This window comes from Nicotiana tabacum, chromosome 6 (genome assembly GCF_000715075.1).
Source record: "Nicotiana tabacum cultivar K326 chromosome 6, ASM71507v2, whole genome shotgun sequence".
NCBI classification, from domain to species: Eukaryota; Viridiplantae; Streptophyta; class Magnoliopsida; order Solanales; family Solanaceae; genus Nicotiana; species Nicotiana tabacum.
In genome coordinates, this window is record NC_134085.1 from 129029769 (window position 1) to 129052244 (window position 22476).

Here is a 22476-nt window from a genome sequence, read left to right on the forward strand (position 1 = left end):
AACCACCCCCTTGCCTCAAAGTTAAAAGTCCTCCGAAGTATTTTGACCCCTGCTTGAAACCACTCTGGAACCGTACCCGGGACTGCCAGGTATGAGGCTAGCCACAGATGAACCTCCTCACCCATTGCCAACTTTTCATTGTAAAGGGACTCATCTTCTTCGTTGAACCCCAGGTATTCATTTAGTGCCTTCCCGGTAAATACCACATTTTTTTTTTACAGTTTGGTCACTTTAGTGCCCTTCAAGATGTGGGCCACATTGCTATTAAACTCCTTGACCATGTGCTCATTCGCTTTCACATAATTATCTTTGAAGTGCTCCCAACCCACTCGAGCTCGAAACTGTCTATGTACATTGGGGTATAGGGGTAGAAGGTCTCTGTCAATGAAGCTCCTCTCAAGAATCAACTTTCGTGCCGGCCACCATTCCCTAAACTTGTGGAACGCCACCTGACTGACGAATCTATCTTCCCAGATAGTGGGATTTCTAGTCCGGTCAACACCCCCAACCTGAGGCACACCACCCCCAGGTAACTCCCCATCTCCCTCATCACCTCTAGCACCCTCTCCAGATATTGACGCTGTGGGAGAGGTAGAGTATTCATCCCCACTACCTGCCGCTGAGCCCTCAGATGACCCAGAAGAAATGTTGATTGAAGCTCGAGCATCGGAGGAAGAGGGAGGAGTGTCTCTATGTATGGCTTTCTCCGAATACGGTATGTATAGTGGGACTGAATCTTAAGAGATCTCCCGGGAGGTCTCATACTCACTCCCCGAGTTGTCAATGGCTCTGTCAGCCGCTTTGATTGCTTTCCTCATGTCCTTTATGTTTTTTCTAGCCTGGGGAGTGAGTTTTACCATCATTTACTTCCCTCCCCGGGAGGAATTACCTCGGCCAGGTTGTTTCAAGCCTTTGCCTCTTTGTTTGACCATTGTCTGCAAGCATAAACATCTAGCTTTGTTAGTATCAACACAGACAGTGAAGGAGATATGGAAAATGAATTTGCAGAACAGAATCCACAAACTGCAGAACATGTTGCAGAAATAGTGCACCGCGGCCCACACAAGAAGGAGTGCGGCCGCACTGGGGGCATCGCGGACCGCATAAAGGCGACCGCGGTCCGCACTAAGGCAAGGTCTATAACACCACCTCTCTGAATCCAACCACCGCGGCCTGCACAAGGTAGCACCGCGGCCGCAGTAGGCCAGCGCGGACCGCACAAAATACAATGCGGCTGCGCTGGGCAAGAGCCCAATTCCTAAAAATTCCTCACCGCGGTCCGCACAAAATGGCACCGCGGACCACGTCAAAGCACCGCGGACCGCATAAAAATCACCGCGGTCCGCGGTGGGTGATTGGTCATGGCACTGAGTTAGGGTTCTTGGTCTTGCATTTTTGTTCAAATTTTCACCTAACTTTGTCCCTACTCAATTTACCCAGTTAATAATAATCCTCAGGCACGCAAAACTTAACAGTTAAACTAAACTAACATCAAAATTGAAGAATTACGGGGGAAAAAAGCCTACACAGTTAATAGAAAATGACATAAAATGAAATTAACTAATTAAAATAACAAGAAATGGTTGAATTGTTACCAGATATTGAGAAGAAGTGAAGAAACACAATGCAAACAAGCTAGTATAAAGAAGAGGAAAGATGAATAGTGATTTTTAGGTCTTTGAGAATCAATTTTTCGAAAAGGGTAACCAGTGACCTCAGAGGTGTATTTGTAGACAAGCATGTGGGACCCAGCCTCACCTACCAGCACGGTCGCACAAAACGGACTGCAGACCGCGCTGGGTTTGTTCAGAAGAAGCTTGAGAAGGCAACCTCTGCGGTCCGCACAAAACCGACCGCGGCCGCGGAGGTCCACCACGGTTTGCACTAAATGGAATGCGGCTTCAGTGCCAATCATCAGAGAGCACATCACTTGTCCTTCACCAGTGCGGACCGCACAAAGTGCAATGTGGCCGCACTGGCAACTTCAGAGACTGTTCAATTTTTTCCAAATTGTTTTGCACTGTATCAACACAGTCCCTGCAACACCTCACAACCAATTAGCTCAAAAATCATTCCTACACTACAAAGAAAATGAAACAAAACAAAAAGAAAAAGACATGGGTTGCCTCCCAAGAAGCGCCTAATTTAACATTGCGACACGACACATGTTACCATCACATCACTTTAGATGAAGAAGTGCCACCACGTGGATGTCATCAAATTTTCCAAGATAATGCTTGACCCGGTGCCCATTAACCCTGAAAACTTCACCATTTTTGTTCCTTATATCAAGAGCACCAAATGGGGTCACAAACACAACTTCAAATGGCCCACTCCACTTTGACTTGAGCTTACCCGGAAACAAACGTAACCGGGAATTGAACAAGATAACCATATCTCCAACCTTGAACTCCTTACCCCGAGCATATTTGTCGTGAAGGTACTCCATTTTGTCCTTATACAAGGATGAACTTGAGTAGGCATGGAATCTAAAATCATCGAGCTCATTGAGTTGTTTAACACGGAGATTTTCCGCAATATCCTATTCCAAATTCAACTTCCTCAAAGCCCACATGCCCTTGTTCTCTAACTCAACCGAAAGATGACAAGCTTTTCCAAACAACAACCGATACGGAGACATACCAATCAGAGTTTTGTAAGCCGTCCGATAAGCCTATAGAGCGTCATCCAACTTTTTCGACTAATCGATCCTATTAGCATTGACAGTTTTTGACAAGATGCTCTTAGTTTCTCTGTTGGAGACTTCCACTTGACCACTAGCTTGAGGATGATAGGGGTAGAAACCTTATGATTGACACCGTACCTGGAAAGCAACGTGTCGAAAGCCTTGTTGCAAAAGTGAGACCCCCATCACTAATAATCGCACGAGGAGTGCCAAACCTTGTGAAGATGCTCTTTTTAAGAAACACAACAACACTCCGGGCTTCATTATTAGGCAAAGCCATGGCTTCAACCCATTTTGAGACATAATCAACCGCCACGAGAATGTAAGTATTCCCACAAGAGCTAACAAATGGACCCATGAAATCGATGCCCCAAACATCAAAGATATCCACTTCAAGAATCGTATTGAGAGGTATCTCATCTCTTTTTGAAATTCTGCCCGCTCTTTGGCACTCATCACATCTCTCCACCAAATCGCCCGTATCTTTGAACAAGGTGGGCCAATAAAATCCACAACTAAGAACTTTCGAGGTAGTCCTCACCCCACCATGATGGCCACCATAGGGTGAAGAATGGCAAGCCTCTAAGATACTCAAATTTTCTTCCTCCGGGACACATCTACGAATCACACCATCCGTGGAAATCTTGAACAAGTACGGCTCATCCCAATAGAAATCCAAACTATCCTGCTTGAGCTTCTTCCTTTGGTTAGAAGAGAGCTCACATGGGATTATTCCGGTCACAAGGTAATTGGCAACATCAGCAAACCATGGCATATCCTTCATTGACACCGTAAGGAGTTTTTCGTCGGGAAATGAATCATTGATCTCAAGGCCGTCACAAGGCCTCCCCTCCTCCTCCAAACGGAACAAGTGGTCCGCCACTTGATTCTCACTACCCTTCCGGTCAATAATTTCTTGATCAAACTCTTGAAGAAGTAACACCCATCTCATCAATATCGCCTTGGAGTCTTTCTTGGTCATCAAATACCTAAGGGCGGCATGGTTGGTGTGCACTATAACTTTGGCCCCCATAAGGTAAGGTCGAAACTTTTCCATAGCAAACACAATAGCCAACAACTCTTTCTCGGTGACTGTATAGTTCCTTTGAGCCTCATTCATGGTCTTGCTTACGTAGTACACCGGATGCAACATCTTGTTGATTCTTTGGCCCAAAACAGCCCCAACCGCAACGTCACTAGCATCACACATGAGCTCGAAAGGCAAGCTCCAATTTGGTGCGGTAATGATGGGGGGAAGTAAACTTGAGCTTGAGAAGCTCTAATGCTTGCATACAACTCTCGTCGAACAAGAACTTTGCATCTTTCTCTAGCAACTTGCACAAAGGATGTACCACTTTAGAAAAATCATTTATGAACCTCCGGTAAAAACCCGCGTGCCCAAGAAAACTCCTCACCCCTTTGACAGAAATAGGGGAGGAAGCCTTGAAATCACCTCTATCTTGGCTTTGTCAACCTCAATTCCTCGCTTCGAGATTTTGTGACCCGACACTATACCCTCTTCAACCATGAAATGGCATTTTTCCCAATTGAGTACGAGGTTTGTCTCTTCACACCGGGCCAATACTCTATCCAAATTTTTCAGACACTCATCCAAAGAATCCCCAACCACACTGAAATCATCCATGAAAACCTCCAAGATATCCTCCACCATGTCGGTGAAAATAGCCATCATGCAACGTTGGAAGGTTGTCGGAGCATTACACAATCCGAATGGCATTCGAGAGAAGGCGAATGTGCCATAGGGACATGTAAAAGTTGTCTTCTCTTGGTCCTCCGGGGCAATTAAAATTTGATTGTACCCCGAGTAACCATCAAAGAAGCAATAGAAAGCATGCCCCGCAAGACGTTCTAGTATTTGGTCAAGGAATGACAATGGGAAATGATCTTTTCGGGTCACCTTGTTTAGCTTCCGGTAGTCCATACATACTCTCCACCCAGTTACCGCGCGAATAGGAATGAGTTCATTGTTGTCATTGGCCACCACAGTCATACCACCCTTCTTCGGCACACATTGCACCGGAGAAGTCCAAGAACTGTCAGAAATAGGATAAACCACACCGGCGTCCAACCACTTGATAACCTCTTTCTTCACCACTTCTTGCATCGCCTCATTTAATCTTCTTTGATGCTCCAAGAAAGGCTTTGCATCCTCCTCCAAGATGATTTTATGCATGCAAAATGCGGGGCTTATTCTCCGAATGTCAGCTAGAGTCCATCCAATTGCCCTTTTTCGCTTTTGAAGCACCGCCAAAGTGGCCTCAACCTTCATGTTAGTAAGGCAAGAAGAAAGAATAACTGGTAAAGCAGAATTTGAACCCAATAATTCATACCTGAGGTGTGGAGGAAGTGGCTTCAACTCCAACACTGTTGGCTCCTCAATGGATGGCTTTGTTGGTGGAGTTTTCCGGTTTTCAAGATCCAAAGATAGCTTCCTCGGCTCATAAGAATAAGAGCCCATCCCATGTAGGGCATTGACACTTTCCACTCTACTAGCATCATCATTGACATCCATGTTCAAGAGCACTACTTCAAGCGGATCTTCCACGTTGATCATAGCACTGGTATCATCCACAATCACTACTGTGACAAGGTCTACAAATGAGCACACCTCGGTGCTATTGGGCTGCTTCATAGATTTGCAAACGTGGAAAACGATCTTTTCGTCTCCCACTCGGAAAGTCAGCTCACCCGCTTCAACATCAACCAATGCCTTCCCCGTTGTAAGGAAAGGTCTACCCAAGACAATAGGAACCTCATAGTCCACTCACAATCCAAAATCACAAAGTCGGCCAGCAATATGAATTTGTCCACCCGGACAAGCACATCTTCAATAATGCCTAAATGTCGCTTCATCGATCGATCCGCCATTTGAAGTCTCATTGAAGTTGGCCTAGGTTGCCCAATACCCAAAGTTTTGAAAATCGAGTAGGGCATCAAATTGATACTAGCTCCCAAGTCACAAAGAGTTTTAGCAAAATCCGCACTCCCAATGGTGCAAGGAATGGTGAAAGCCCCGGGATCTTCAAGCTTCGGGGCCATTGAATGCACTATAGCACTAACCTGGTGAGTCATCTTTATAGTTTCACAGTCCATAGAACGCTTCTTTGAAACCAAATCTTTCATGAATTTTTCATAGCCTGGCATTTGTTCAAGTGCCTCCACCAGAGACACATTAATAGATAAGCTCTTCATCATGTCAATGAACTTTTTAAACTGATTATCAATCTTCTGCTTTGCGAGCCTTTGAGGATAAGGTGGAGGTGGCCTTGGCAGAGGAACCTTGGCTTTTGGCACCACCGGCTCGGGCATGTCAATCACGTGTTCCCTAGACGGGTTCACGACATCATGGGTTTCTACCTCGGCCTCACCAATATCAACCCTTACATCATTGTTCATATTCTCTTCAACCACATCTTCAACAATCAAAGGTACATCAACATACCGCAACTCAACATCTTTATCCACAACTTGCTTTTGCTTTGAGGCATTCACATCACTGCCTCTCCCACTTCTTGTTGTAGCCTCAGTCACATGATTGTTATTTCCACCCTTCGGGTTCACTACCGTATCACTTGGTAGAGCACCCTTCGGGCGAGTATTCAATGACTGAGAGATTTGGCCTAATTGCACCTCCAAGTTTCGGATAGAGGTGTTGTGAGAAGCCAACTGTGCATCGGAATCCGCATTCCTCTTCATCATCTGCTCGAACATCATTTCAGTTCTACCCATATCATTACCAGAAGAACTAGGACTCTGAGAAAAGAAAGGGGGTGGATTGTTCGGTTGTTGTTACATTGGGGGCCTTTGAAAGCCTTGCCCCATGTTGCCTTGGTTTCCATTATTGTTCCACCCGCCTTGATTGTTGTTGTTGCCCCAGTTATTGTTATTTCCATTCCAGTTGCCTTGGTTGTTGTTCTGATTACCCCAATTATTGTTTTGGTTGTTGTTCCAATTGTCACCACTTTGTTGTTGATTGCCCCAATTTCCTTGGGGTTGCCATTTTTGGTTTGAAGAGTTTCTCCTATTGCCTTGATAGTTGTTGACATATTGTACCTCTTCACTTTGTTCATCATAACCATCATTTTGACACCCATCATATTCATCAACAAATTGCTCAGAATTTCCTTGATTTTGTTGCCTCCTTTGCCTTCTCTTGTTGACAAGCATACTAACACCCTCCATGGCATTCACTTGGAGATGATTCTGAACTTGTTGCAACTGTGCCTTAGCAAATTGGTTCATCGTGGTGGTAAGCTCAGCTATCGCTTGCCCGTGATAATGTAATTCCTTATGCAAATGGATAACCGTAGGGTCACCTTGAGGCACATTTGCTCTACTCTGCCATGCTGAAGATGTGTCCATCATTTCATCAAGTACATCACATGCCTCCTCATAAGAAAGTTTCATAAAATTGCCCCCGGCCAATTGGTTAACAATGCATTGATTTGTAGTATTTATGCCTCGGTAGAAGGTTTGTTGGATCATGGCCTCAGTCATATCATTATTTGGGCACTCCTTCACCATCGTTCTATATCGCTCCCAAATCTCATGCAAAGGTTCCGTTGGCTCTTGCTTGAAGGCTAATATTTCATCTCGAAGTGCCGCCATATGACTAGAAGAGAAGAATTTGGCAATAAACTTATCCGCCAACTCATCCCAAGTTATGATGGAATGGTTGGGGAGTCTCTCGAGCCAATCCAATGCCTTTCCCTGAAGTGAGAACGGGAAAAGTCTCAATCTCAACGCATCCTTGGACATATTCGTCTGTTTGCTCCCCCAGCATGTATCTACGAATGTTTGTAGGCATTTTGATTTGCAGCGCCCGTGAAGTACCCACACTGCTCAAGTAAGGTCAACATCACATTGGTTATCTAAAAGTTGCCCACCCGGATTCGGGGTGGGACAATAGCACTTGCGTAGCCCTGGTTCAGTAATACTCTGGGAGCCACTCATGGGGGAACCAGGGGAGGATCTGGAATATTGTCATTTGGAATAGCATTTGCATTCTGGCCTCTCCGTTGACCTTGAGACGCAAGAGACACCTCATCTTGTTCAAGATCATCTACCTCCTCCTCCGCTATCACGTTTCCAAGAGGATCATTAGCGTTGTTTAAAGCCATGTTCGTACCTGAGTAATGACACAAACAAGTAAGTAACAAGGAAGGAAAGAAGAACAATACACAAAACTAACTACATAGATAGCCAAAACCGTTAGCTCCCCGGCAACGGCGCCAAAAAGTGATCGCTTCAAACCCACACTACTAAAAACTATGAAGAGAGGGTCACAATAGCTTTTACCCAATATGAGGGTCGGGATCAATTTCCACAAGGAGCTAGGAATGGAGTCGAGTATCTATCTAGACTAGAAGTGTGTATTTGTTCCAAATGTCACTTCCATACATTTTTTGGGTTTTTAGATTATAAACTACTATTACCAAGCTATTAATTGAAACTAGATTATGCTACGAGATAATTGTTTAAGTTGTATCTAATGGGAAGTAGGGCACTAGGGTCGTGACATTACCTAGGTGACTAATTGACGGGTAGAAGTTACTAAAGTTCGATTGACATAATTGGGGCTTATGCTATAATCGTTGCACAATTTTACCCACTCTCACACCTCTCGGTAGAGAGAGTAATTTTGCCTAATTGACTCTCTCGAGACCAAACGGGTAGGCAAATTAGCTCAAGCAACTAGGGTTCAAGTGGGGTAATTACTCTCTCGAGGTTTAACCCTTTAATTAGGACTATCAATTCTCTTGAGTCCATCCCAATTCCTTGTTGGGTCAATTTTGGAGACTTGGACTCTCTTTCTCAAGAAGAGCCAAGTCAACTTTGCACAAACCAGTGTTTGCAACCACCAATTCATAGATTAAACCATAAAATTGACCCAAATAACAAACACCCATAGTCAATCTACCAATAGATGGCAATACCCATCAATTACCCACACTAGGGTTGAGCCACAACCCTAGCTAATGGGTTTAGCTACTCATGCTTGAAGAAGAAAATAGAGAAATAGATGAAGAACAAGGCATATTAATTAAATGCTAAATGAAAATACAAGAATCTATCGTTAACTTGAAGCTAAGATGCCAAAAATGGCTACAGATGAAGTTCCCACGAGCGCAACTAAGTTCTGGATATATCTGATAACCTAAAAATGATAAATTGTTCTATTTATACTAAGCTGGAAAAACTGGACAAAAATACCCCTGTGGGGTCAGCGCGTGTTGCGTAAAATGGACCGCGGCCGCGCTAGGCTCTTGGACTTTAATTCTGAGTTCTCTGACTTGGGCTCTGCGGATCGTGTAAAATGGACCGCGGCCGCGGAGGCAGCTGTCGCGGTTCGCACAACAATGACCGTGAACCACGTTAGCATTTTCCATCTCTCTGAATATCTCTTCCGTGGACCACACAAAAAGGCAGTGCAGCCGCGAAACTTTCCCCGCGGGCCGCGCAGTGTGGACTGCGGTCGCGTTTCTTGAAGCCTGATCTTGCCATCTCTCTAAATCACCTAGTGCGGTCGTATTGCATTTTGTGCGGTCTACACTAGGATTGTTTGCCCTCAGTTTACTTTGTCTTTGATACTTGAGTAGGTTTCACTCTGTTTGAGCCGATCTTTGACATTTCGTCACTTTGTCGATCAAACCTGCAATCAAGCACAACTTATGAGCCTTTTGGGACTATTTTGTAACGATTTATAATCAAATCATAAGCAAGAAGGAGCATAAAACTCGTTTAAATCTCTACTTATCAGGAACCACAGGGCACGTCTAATACGGCCTGTCTGAGCTCGGGCCGGGACGTCGAGCTCTGTACCATCAAAAGAGGTGCAAAACACGGACGTCTTATTCAGACGACCGCTGGCATACCACTCGGGGACAGCGTCGGCCCATTTCGCCAAAAGAATAAAATCCCTCGCAAAGGGTAGAACTAAAATAATTCGGCAGAGAGCAATACAGAATGAGAGGAAATTCTTCACAATATGGCGCATCGCCGGCATCAATGCCCCACCCTCGGAAGGATTAAAGGGTAAGCAAACCACATCTTCGGCCAAGACTGAAAAGACACAGCGGAGGGCTGTATCGGGGCTCACGCCTCAAAAGGGTAAGAACATACCAAATCTTAAAACGTCGCCTACGGATCCTGCGATGAGGAAGAACTGCTTTACATCCTTGTTAATTTTTCACTAACCTGTATGCAGACAGCTGGCCAGGACATACAGAAGCTCTAACTCTACATAGAGATCCCTAGGTCTTAAAAAGGGGCTCACCGCGCTCTTTCCCCTCAATCGGGCTTCCGCCCCAAAGAGGGCCTCATCAGCAAGATTATTAGCGGAGCAACGTACCCCCTAGAGGAGGATCCAATAAGGTCGCATGCCTTCTTGTACAGTCCAACGACGAGCGATGATCTTCTTCTAAGGGCTCCGTCCCCTCGGGAGGACCGGGAAACAGCAGACTAAGTCCCGATCGGGAATTATGTACCGGATCGAATAGTCTAAGGAGCTGCGCCCGCGCGGGCCGAGCCCACGACAATGAAACAATGTATGTTCACACCAAGCAATAAAAGGATATCTTTTCAGCATCTTATTCTCCAGACAAGGAAATCTCAAGTATACTCCCGGCAGGGACCCCTCCACCAAATGCATCCCGAAATACTCGGAGACTTAACGTCAACAATTTGGCACTCACACGACTCCAGGGTCGAAAATCTGGCTCATAAATCCCCTACAAGGCAACTCCGAGCTCACGAGATGCGGTCTTCAAGCTTAAACAAACTCGATGGCTCGGAGACTATCATTAATTGCCATGCACTGGAAAACCCGAAACTGTAAGACCCCTAGCGGGCAGCCTCGACGTAACCCGATCTATTCTACATTACAACAAAAACTGTAAGACCTTAACATGCATGACAAACTATAAGACTCAACAGTCATGACAAACTATAAGACCTCAACAGGCATGACAAACTGTAAGACCTCAACAGGAATGAAAAACTTTAAGACCTCAACAGGCATGAAAATCCCAAAGTTCAAGCTATACGTCGCATTTGTAATAGTCCTAAAAGGGCATACCCTCGGTGTAGACGCCTAAACTATCACTCGAGATCAAAAATGGCTCCGGCCAAACATATATGACTACGGTCAAAATGGCTGATACAACCAAATTAACGTGACTCAGGGACGCCTGATTGTCGCTAAACAAAAATTGCAGGCCACTACTTCGAATATACTTCGGAAAGAACTGGTTAAAACAGACTTCCCTCAACAGGCAAAAACGAGCTTCAACCATGTTAGCTCAAAATCACAAGGCTTCGACCTACTCAGCCTACGAGCTATGAACCTTCCGAGGTGCTCAAACATCGCCGATAACGACTTGAAATCGAGGTTCTTCCAAAGCCGATGACAGGTCAGGCAAAATTATTTCAAAAGACCTTAACGAGCGGAAAACAAAGCCTACAAAAAGCCTACGGGCAAAACAGTGTAAGAGCCATTGTCGCCAGCCAAAACAGCCTCCGAGCCGCACATTGAAAGGTCTCTTTGACCAAACAACGTAAGAGTCATTGTCGCCAGCTTAAAAATTGACAACTTGAGGATTAAAATGAGCTCGAATCGTAACCAGATTCGGAGACCAGATCCAAAATAGTTAACTATGCAAGCCTCCAAGCCACATATTGAAAGATCTTAATGACCAAAACAGCGTAAGAGGCACTATCGCCGATCTGAAAATACTTAAGGGTCAATTAAAGCTCGAGTCGCAATGCGACTCAGAGACTGGACCCAAAATAGTTAAACTGCAACATGCCTAAGGGCCCAGTATAAATGCTAATGTTGACCAGCCAAGTGAGCCTCTGGTCCACGCGTCTGTAAGGTCACTTTGACCCGAAGCACAAAAGGCCATCGTTGCCCCCTATACATGCAGGAAAGAACTTTAGGTTCAATTAAAGCTCGAATCGCAATGCGACTCGGAGACTGGAACCAGAATAGTTGAAACAGCCAAACGCCCTAGGGAAAGAAATAAAAACCATCATCGCCAGTCCAAACAAACGCAAAACTCGAGGGTGAATTAAGCTCGAGTCGGAACCCGACTCGGAGACTGAACCCGAAGATGGTTAAAGCACGTAAGCCTAAGGGCAAATCCTGGGTCGAATCGACCCAATTGAAACTCTAACGAGCAGAAATACAAAAGATACAAGCTGTAGGGTTCCCCCTCTTATTTCTACATATTGACGACGGAGCGCAATCTCGGCCTACGTCATATAATAAAAGCTATATATACACAACAAAGAAGGCAGGGAATGCTCATTCCGCTTTTTTTCCTGGCAGTTATAGCCCGGCGGTCTCCTCCTCATCATCGGACAGTAGGAACTTGGCATCGTACTCCTCTCCTTTGGCTTGCTCGATCTCCCCCGAGAGATCAAAGCCCTTGGCGTGAATCTCCTCAAGGATTTCCCTCCGGGATCTGCACCTCACGTACTCCTTGATATTGTTTACACGATCAAGGGTCTTCTTCAGCTCAGCTTTACCAGTGGCAGCTCTTCTTGAATAAGCCGACATTTTCTGTCCCGCCCTGGTATTATTCATCACAACCTCGGCCCATACATTCACCACCTCAGTTTTTGCCCTTGATATCTCAGATGAGAGTCTCACGATCATCTTCGCCCTAGCAGAATCATTCACACGGGCGGCCTAAGTTTGCACCTCAAGAGCGGAAGCCCCGGCCTGAGCCCTCTCTTTGGCCTCAGAATGGGCATTCATATGCGCCTACAGCTCGAAAAATTCTTGTTTGTCTTTGCCAACCTCGCCTCAGAGTTGTTCTAGCTCATCCGCCTTATCATTCAACTGAAATAGCAACACATCAAGACGGCGAGACAAAAAGGGAATACAGGCTAGCATGAGATGCAGGATACCTATTTCTCCAAGAGGGCCTCCCAGGCCCGACTCTGGTCCACCTCACGCCGTAAAGAGACGAGCTCGCTTTCCTTTGCCGCACAAAGAAGTTTGAGGGATTTCTCCCTATTTCGAGTATCCCGCAACTAGGTCTCGCAATGAAGTAGTTCGGCTTTGAGCCTATCAAAAGCCTGAGAAAGCATTGAGCCTTGCCGAAGGGAGCGCAGGGCTAGAACATCCTTACAGCGGTCGAAACTCACCATAAGGCCAAAGTGCTGAGCCTCGCCGAAGGCCGAAGCAACGTCCGACGATGCACCAATCCCAAAAGGTTGTCGGTCGGTCGAATTGCTTCCCCTTAACCGCTACGAAGAAGGCGCCTCACCACAAGCCTTCTTGCACCCCAGAGCATCTTTCCTTTTACCAGCATTCCTTGACCTCGGGGCCAGAAATCTCTCCTCCTCCCTTGGGGAACTCGATCTCGCTTCGAAAGGACTCCCGACGCCTGCAACAGATAGATCATATGAGCCAGCAAGAAGGAAGCCACCTCTTAGGGGGGCAGAACGCCAGGAACCTACCATGATGCTTCGCTTCCCATCTCTCTTTTGATAGATCTCGCCACCGGCGCCTATTGTAGGTCGAGCAAGCTGCTAGCCTATTTGACCATTCGGCTAAATTAGGGACCTTGCCAGCAACCAATGAGTTGCTATAAACAAAAAAGCAGAGAGAAGGGATGATAGAATAAAAGTTCCTTTTATACATTGGCAAAGAGAAGAAACATCTTTACACTATTCGTTTCCCGGGGGGAACACATGAAGCAAAAAGGAAGGCATACAAAAAGGGATCGTAGACTACTCCTCGCCACTATCGTCTTCACCCTTATCAGGGACAATCTAGAGTGCCAATCTTCCCTCCACAGCACGAGCCTCCTCCAAATCAATAGACAACTCGAAGCCTCTAGCCTCGAGTTCTTCCAGGGTCTCCCTCTTCGCCTCCGCTTTGGCATACTCGACAGCTCAAATTAGTCTCTACTTAGCTGCCATGGACATGTCACAAACCATTGTATGCGTTGTGGTCGCATCCTCCTTATAAGCGGAAGCATCTCGTTTGACCTCAGACTTAGCCGCGGCCAAAGTAACAATCTCCCTACGAGTGTCCGTGAGAAGATCCCGGGATATCACCAATTCCCCGGCCACAATCTCGTTTCGCTCTTTTATCCCGGAGATCTCCGCTTTCAACTAACTAATCCGTGGGTCACTCTGCTCGACCTAAGGGAGAATGGCAAGTCAATGAATATATTAATTCAAAACATGTGTGAATACGAGGTAAAAGCAGCCCAAAGTTCTCCCAAATCTTTGTCTCTCCGGGCAAAACGAGCCTCCGAGTCCTGTAGCTTTGAAGCGATGTTCTTATGCTCCTTCTTGTGGCAAAAAAGTTCCCCGCGGAGCCGAAGAATGGCATGGCCATACATATCCTTACACTGAGGCACAATGGGAAAGTTAATAAAGACGACGAATAATGCCTGAGAGCAAAAAGAAAAACTCAAGGGACAACTATCATCTGTTGCATGGACTTCTCTGTGATTTAACAGCACCAGAAATATCGAGATCAGCCTGTCGATTACACCATTAAAAATGTTGGCAATAAAATCTCCCCCTTTGAGAGGAGTCCCAGCTGTGAAGCCGATCATCCTTTTGGCATCCCTCAGCTCCCCTGATGAAACCGAAAAGTTCAAAATGAAGTCATTCGGTTCACCAATTTCTCCAAGTGGCAACCCACATTCCTGGAAGGCCCCGAGCTCCGGTCCCTCAAGATCAATGCCAACGGTCCTCCTAGCAGAAGCTACATCGAATCCAGCCATGCGATTCGAAGCTACATCAGCATACTCTTCAAGGACTCTCGGCTCATCAGCCCAGCCGGAGCCAGCCGTTCCGGACTTAGCAGCCTTCGATCGGGGTGCCTACAAATTTCTCGCACTGGACCTTGTTCTCCTCCTCAACGAACGATGATCAGGATTAGACCCGGAGGTTAGAGCAATAGTCCCATCAGGTCAGGCAACGACTACCCTACTTTTCCTTTTCTTGTTCATACCAGGCTCCAAGGCCTCTACTTTACCATCAGGGGCGACCTCATCTACATATTCTTGCCAAGACCTGCACCAGCACAATAACCGCAATACGTTTTTGCTATGGGCTCGGAAGGAAATACAAAATACAAAGCACAGGCGATAAAGGAACCTCACCATGATTCTTGGTCACCCAACGCTCCTTAGCCAGGACGGTCCAATATCGAACGTGGTATGGGAACTTCTCGCTCAAACGCCTGATTCATCCTGACAAATCTAGGACCACCTCTGGATGGCAAGCAGCGGCTGCAGAAAGCATAAAGAGGTTATTGTGACGAACTAAAGAGTAGTCGAGAAGCGGTTAAAGGGAAATTCGTTAACTTCGGTATTCTATTGCTCTGGAAAGGGCATTCTCTGAGCCGAGATGATGTCCGAGGTCTTCACTCGGATAAACCTGCTCATCCATCCTCAATCCTTCCCCCTCATCAATGCTCGTGAAAAATTATTTTTGGTAAGGTGGCAGAGCTTGTTTATGCCTCGATATAGCTAAGGGCGGTACAGTCTGATCAGATGATTAAGGGTTAAAACCTCACCTTCAACCCCTTCGGTGAAATATCTAAGCATTAACACTATCCTCCAAAAGGATGGGTAGATTTGACCAAGTGTCACCTGGTATCGGGCGCAGAAGTCAAGAATAACCAGGTCAATTTCCAAGGGAGGAGATTCGACGGATTTATCAGGGCCCAGGGTGAATGGGTAAGTGTATATATAAAGGAAGCCAGCCTTGAAGTCAGTAATGTTATCATTGGGGCCGGGAATCTCCACCTCCACCGCCTTGCTCCATCGGCAATCCTCCTCACCTTGCTAACATCGGTCACGATGCTAACATATCGAGACACGTGCTCACACCGGCCCGGCGTAGATGAGGGAGTATCGATGTCAAAATCCTTCTACGTGTCAAGATTAGGTAGGGTACATTGCTCTAAAGTGGGAACCGATCTATTTTCTCCCTCAGGTAATCGGGACGACGATGCAGTATCATTCCGTTGGGGAACCGTCCTAGAAGTCCTAGCCATGTAAAATGGTAGAAACCCTTCTATGAAAAGAGGAAAGGAGGTCAAATAACAAAATTCTGACTCGCAGGCTTGTAAAAAGGGTGAATATGGGAAGTATCTAGCAACCAGTGCATTTATAGGAATCGCTAGGGAAGCAGAAGAGACGATGGCAGTTAGTGGGTTTCTCGATCAGCGCATCTGACGACGACCCTACATGATTCACTAGGGCATGACATTTAATGCTCTTAGATGGTTGATGTCATGGAAATAATGACCTCGAGACAACGATTCAATATCGTTTCCTATTACTTCGTTCTAGGAAACGTGGAGACTATCTGTATGCGGTGAAATCAGGGGGATCTATTTCCCGCCATTAAGGTTCATTCGGTAAGTCATGTCAGCATCTCGAGGCTGTAGGATTACGATCGAGCTCCCTCCCTCAAGGATCATCCGCGACCCTACAGAGATTCCAAGGATAAGGAATCTGTCTGCGACCCAACGAAGGTTCCGAAGATGGGGGATTCCCGAGGCAAGCGGCTATATTCAATAGATACCCGTACTTTGCCTAGCCGTCCCATCCCCATGTCTTTACATTCAATACACTTTGTACTATATGGTATTCCCTCTCCTATATAAGGGGAATCCATGCCACTTTGTAAAGGGCTGATGTTGCTCCATTTTCACCACAAATGCAATAATATCTCTTTCTCTCTCTCTCCGTCCCTCTCTCTCTCTCTCTTTTCTTTCTAAATTGCTTATTCTTACTGGCCCGAGGCCACCTTTATATCCATCGTTCTCTTACTTTTTCTTCATTATATAGCTTAGTATTGGCCGTAAAGATCCTTGCTTAATTATATCCTCAGTTATTATCCCATTCTCGACTATCTCCGATAGCTCGAACTTGACCCTGACGTCGACCCCGAGGTCCACCATCGATCAGACCTATACCCAGGTAGCAGGCCCCTCGGTTTGATTACTATCTCATTTTTGCTAGCCTTTTATCATTAAACTCCATATTATTAGTATCAACTGCTCTAACAACTAGCTCGGGAATAGATCACGTATTTTTAGAATCCCATTTATAAATTTAATTGTTGTTACCATTTTCGCGGTAAATAATTTAGAATTGGTAAAAGTTTTGTGGAGTAATCATGATTTAAAAGAGGCTACGTGGGAGGTCGAGGAAGATATGAGAAAGAAATATCCATACTTATTTGAGGAAAGAGGTATGTGAACCTAAGTTTGGTTTGACATTTATATTTCATTTATTAAATAAAAGTTAGCAAGTGTTTCTGTCCTTCCTAGATTATACTTAGTTGTTGTAGTAATTTAGTTTATGTCGTTGTGTATTTAATTCATTAAAGTGATTTACTTGTCCTAGAGTTGTTGTGCTTTAGATTCTTGTTAGTTATTGTGGTACCTCTGTGACGACCCGACCAGTCATCTCATTAGCTACCGCTCTTATTTTCCCATTTCTGCTACTTTATGCTTTGTTTATCTGTGTTATGTGGTATCGGGTTGGTCGGATCAAATTTGGAATGATTTTGGTAAGGTTTGAGATACTTAGTCTCTTTTAAGGAAGGTTAAGTTGAAAAAGTCAACCGGATGTTGACTTATGTGTTAGAGGGCTCGGATGTGAGTTTCGATGATTCAGATAGTTTCGGGAGGTGATTTGGGACTTAGGAGCGTGATCAGAATGAGTTTTGGAGGTTCGGAGTAGATTTAGGCTTGAATAGGCAAAAATGGATTTTGGCGATTTCTAGTTGGTAGGTGAGATTTTGATCTAAGGGTCAAAATAGAATTCCGAGAGTTGCAGTAGTTCCATTGTGTCAGTTGGGATGTGTGTGCAAAAGTTTAGGTCTTTCGGACGTGGTTTGGTTGGGTTTTTGATCAAAAGCAGAATTCGGAAGATTTTTAGAAACTTAGGCTTGAATCCGATGTGTTTTAGTTAATTTGATGTTGTTTGAGGTGTTTTGAAGATTGGAACAAGTTTGAATAAGGTTTTGGGATATGTTGGTGCCTTTGGTTGAGGTCCCGAGGGCCTCGGGTGAGTTTGGAGTGGTCTATCGGGCCAATTCATGAAGTTGGAGCCTACAGAAAATTGTAGGTCAGTGCTGCAGAAAAGAGACCTTCGCGTTCGCGAGAGGGTCCTCGCATTCGCTAAGGGTCAGTCGAGGAAGGTGGAAATTAATCCTTCGCGTTTGTGATGAGATCTCCGCGTTCATGAAGGGATGGTCGTAGGTGCATCGCGTTCATGGGTGTGTAGTCACGTTCGCATAGAAGGACTTGAGAGGCTGAGCTTCAGTGGAATTAACTCATTGCATTCGCGATGGATGGAACGCATTCGCGAAGGTCCATCTAGGTAAAGCATCGCGTTCGGGAGGGTTTGGTTGCGATCACGTAAGAGGAAAATTGGTCAAAGTTAAGTTGTGCTTCAAGAACGCGAGGCTTTGACCGCGTTCGCGAAGAAGGACTTTCAGGCCTGGGCAGAAGGTTTAAAAGGTCGTGTCTTGTACGCGAATGTGGGGTTTATTTCCTCCATATTTGGTCGTTTTTGGAGCTTTTTGAAGGTGATTGAAGAGGGGTTCAAGGGGAAACATTTGGAGGTAAGAATTTTGGACTTAAAACTTGATTCTATTGTGAAATCTACCTAATAAATCATGGAATCTAAGCCTAAAATTGAGAAATTAGGGCTTGAGATTAATAGACTTTAAATGAGGATTTGAGGGGTCATTTGGACTCCGATTTTAGTGTTCTTGATATGTATAGACTCGTGGAAGAATAAGGATTCCGATGATGTAATTTTTATCAAGTTTCGAGACATGGGCCCAGGGGTCGAGTTTGGCCAATTTCGAGATTTTTGGTATTATTTGATTGTTTTCGCTTGGGCTTCGTTGCCTAATCATATTTTGATGCCTTGATTCTGATTTTGGATAGAATTCGATGTGAGTGAAGGCCGTTCGAGGGGCAAACGCATTGCGTAGTAGTATTTTCACTGATTTGAGGTAAGTAACCATTGTAAATCTGGAACTGAGGGTACAAAAGCCCCGGTATTTGACTTGTTTTGATAAACGCGGTGACGCACATGCTAGGTGACGAGCGTGTGGGCGTGCACCGGTAGGGATTGTGACTTAGTCCATCCTGTACCTACAACTAAGCCGCGTATTTGATTCGAAAATATTATATTATTTCCTATTTTGGATATTTATACTGTATTATGGGATGTATGCCATGTTTGGGACCTTGTGCCGACCTGTAAAAACCCTTAGGGGCATTTTGGTTGTTTTTCCTCACTTTACTTGCTAAAAGCATATCCTCGGTCATGTTTTACCTATTTAAATGTTTAAAACTGGTTTTATCTTTCCACTTCTAAATGAGAGGACTATTCAGACTGAGTTCCCTAATTTCCACTGTTGTGCCAGAGAAGCTGTGAGGTTAATGAGTGAGAGAAGTTGAGAACCTAACTGTGAGGATATTTATTTATGTGAGTTATGGATCGGGCTGCATGGCGCAATGATACTTATATGGATCGGGCTGCACGCCCGCAACGATATATATATATATATATATATATATATATATATATATATTAGATCGGGTTGCGCGCCGCAGCGATATGACGCTTGGGCTGTAGGAGGCCCTCCAGAGTCTATACACCCCTAGTGAGCATAGTCGACTATAAATTATGGATTGGGCTGCACGCTGCAGCGGTTATTATGATTTCTATTATTACGAGATATTAAAGAGACTGAGTGATGAGAGTTGAGTCATGAGTGACTGAGAGGCTGCCCGAGAGGCCATATTTTGAGTGACTCCTTGCCCGAGGGGCTCAGTTACGATGTTTTCACTGATTTCTCACTTCTTTTAAATAAGCCTCTATTGGAAATATTGCTAAGCATATGATTTCAAGTGTTTAAACTAAAAATGTTGACTTTATGACGAAACTGGTTTTATACTGTAAAGTTGATCCGTTATTTTGTTGTTTATTCAGTATATGATTTTGAACTGCTCATCACTGCTTTCATTCCTTATTTACCTTAGTTACTTACTGAGTTGGCATACTCACATTACTTCCTGCACCTTGTGTGCACATCTAGGTGCTCGAGCGGCCGAGTGAGGGTCTTCAGCTGATTCAGTGTTTGCCAGAGATTTCCAGGTAGCTGCATGGCATCCGTATCCCTGTTTTCTCCTCCCTATCATGTTATTTTTCCACATTTTCTAGGCTTGTGATGTAGTAGATTCTCAGACATATATTAGAGGCTCTAGGCTCGTAACATCAGATATTTGGGGATGTGTAGCCTTCATGTTTATTTGACATTCCGCGTATGAAATTGTGTTTTAAATACTTATTATGAAAAATTGGTATCTAAATCTGTGATTGAAGTGGTTTTTATAAAAGAAACTTGTTGTAGTTAATGGTTTGGGTTGACTTGCCTAGTAATGTGATAGGTGCCATCACGACCGGGTAACTGGGGTTGTAACAAGTTGGTATCAGAGCCTATGTTACATAAGTCTCACGAGTCATGAGCCGGTTTAGTAAAGTCTCGCGGATCAGTACGAAGACGTCTGTATTTAACCTCTAGAGGCTGCAGAACCTTTAGGAAAATCTTCATATTCTTGAAATTCTTGTCATGCGAATCTGTTGATCCGATTCCATTCTCTCACAGATGGTGAGGACATGTGCTACCATGCAGGGTGTACAACCACCAGTTGGGGCCACCAGGGGCCGAGGACACGGCCGAGGCCGTGGTAGGGGCAAAGCAGCTAGGGCAGCACCTACAGATCCACCAGCTGCCCCCATTTAGGATCAGGCCAGTTGTGGATGCTACATCAGCACCAGCTCAGGCACCAGCTGTGCCTATTATGATTCCAGGCCTTCAGGAGGCTTTAGCTCAGATCTTATCAGTGTGTACCGATTTCGCTCAGCCGGTCTCAGTTACTACGGCCGCATCTACTTCTTAAGCCGGGGGAGGCACCCAAACTCTCGTTACTTGTACACCTGAGTAGGTTGTGCAGGGACTTCAGACACCGGGGGGCACCTCCAGCCCAGCCAGTTGCACCAGCTCAGGAGTTTGTGGTACCAGTTATGCCAGACAATGAGCATCGTCAACTAGAGAGGTTTGGTAGACTCAAACCTCTGACTTTTAGCGGTGTAGAGGGCGAGGATACCTAGGGGTTCTTAGATAAGTGCCAAAGGATGCTTCGTACAATGGGGATTCTAGAGACCCTTGGTGTAGCTTTTACCACCTTTCAGTTTTCTGGGGCTGCCTTCACTTGGTGGGAGGCGTATGAGAGGCGTAGGCTTGTTGGTGCGGCGCCCCTTACTTGGCAGCAGTTCTCTGTTCTCTTTCTAGAGAAGTATGTGCCACAGTCTCACCGAGAGGAGTTGCACAGGCAGTTCGAGCAGTTGCGTCAGAGAGAGATGACTGTGACACAGTATGAGATGCGGTTCTCCGAGTTAGCCCGTTATGCGGTTTGGTTGGTTCCCATAGATATAGAGAGGATTATGAGGTTTGTTGATGGTCTCACATATCAACTTCGGATTCTCATGACTAGGGAGAGGGTGACAGGTGCTACATTCAAGGAGGTTGTTGATATCGCCCATGAGATTGAGTCGGTTAGCCGCTAGGAGCGAGAGGAGAAGAAGGCCAAGAGGCCTCGGGGATCTGGTAGCTTTAGTAGTGCTCTTTCGAGGGGCCAGTTCCAGCAGGGCAGAGGTCGCCCATACAGGTAGGCTTATTAGCTCGCCCAGGTTATCGTGGGGCACCATCGGGTTATGGTTCTCACAGTTCTCATCAGGGCTACTCATCACTCAGTGCTCTTCCATCCTAGAGTTCGTCCCGAGCTCCATCAGTGTAGGGTTCTTCCATGCCAATTCATTCTACTGGTCACTTCGGTGCCAAGGGTTCCCTTCAGTCCCCATCTCCAGCACAGGGGAGTTGTTACGAGTGTGGAGAGTTTGGGCATATGAGGAGGCATTGTCCTCAACTTCGTGATGGTCAGTCTCAGTAGAGGGATCAGCCTTCGACTTCTGCTCCAGTTACTTCACCACCCTCCCAGCCAGCTAGGGGTGGAGGTCAGTCAGCTAGGGATCTCCCTAGAGGGGGAGGTCGATCAGGTGGTGGTCAGACCTATTTCTATGCCCTCCCAGGTAGACTAGATGTTGCTGTTTTAGATGCCGTGATTTCAGGTATTGTTTTAGTCTGCCACAGAGATGCCTCTGTATTATTTGATCCCGGTTCCACCTTTTCTTATGTGTCATCATACTTTGCCTATTATTTGGATATGCCCCGTGAGTCTCTTGTTTCACCTGTTCATGTATCTACTCCAGTGGGTGATACTGTTGTTGTAGACCGTGTGTACCCATCGTGTGTGGTGACTATTGGGGGTCTAGAGACCCGAGTGGATCTTTTACTATTATGTACGGTGGATTTCAATATCATTTTGGGCATGGATTGGCTATCTCTGTGTCATGCGATTCTGGATTGTCATGCCAAGACAGTCATATTGGTTATACCGGGTGTGCCACAGATTGAGTGGCGAGGTTTGACTGATTATGTTCCCAGTAGAGTGATCTCATTCTTGAAGGCCCAGCCTATGGTTGGGAAGGGTTGCCTTTCATATCTAGCATTTGTGAGGGATGTCGGAGCTGAGACTCCCAACATTGATTCTCTTCTAGTTGTGAGGGATTTTCCCGATGTGTTTCTTACAGACCTGCCGGGCATGCCACCGGACAGGGATATTGATTTTGGAATTGACC

At 45.5% G+C, this 22476-nt stretch overlaps 1 long non-coding RNA gene across 1 annotated transcript in view; it reads left to right on the plus strand.

Moving 5' to 3' along the window:
* LOC142181497 (uncharacterized) overlaps positions 1–22476 on the plus strand; it is a 45763-nt gene that overhangs the window by 17572 nt on the left and 5715 nt on the right. The window contains exon 2 of the long non-coding RNA XR_012710159.1: positions 19814–19872. This is a non-coding gene — a long non-coding RNA (uncharacterized LOC142181497). The remainder of the gene's footprint in view (positions 1–19813; positions 19873–22476) is intronic.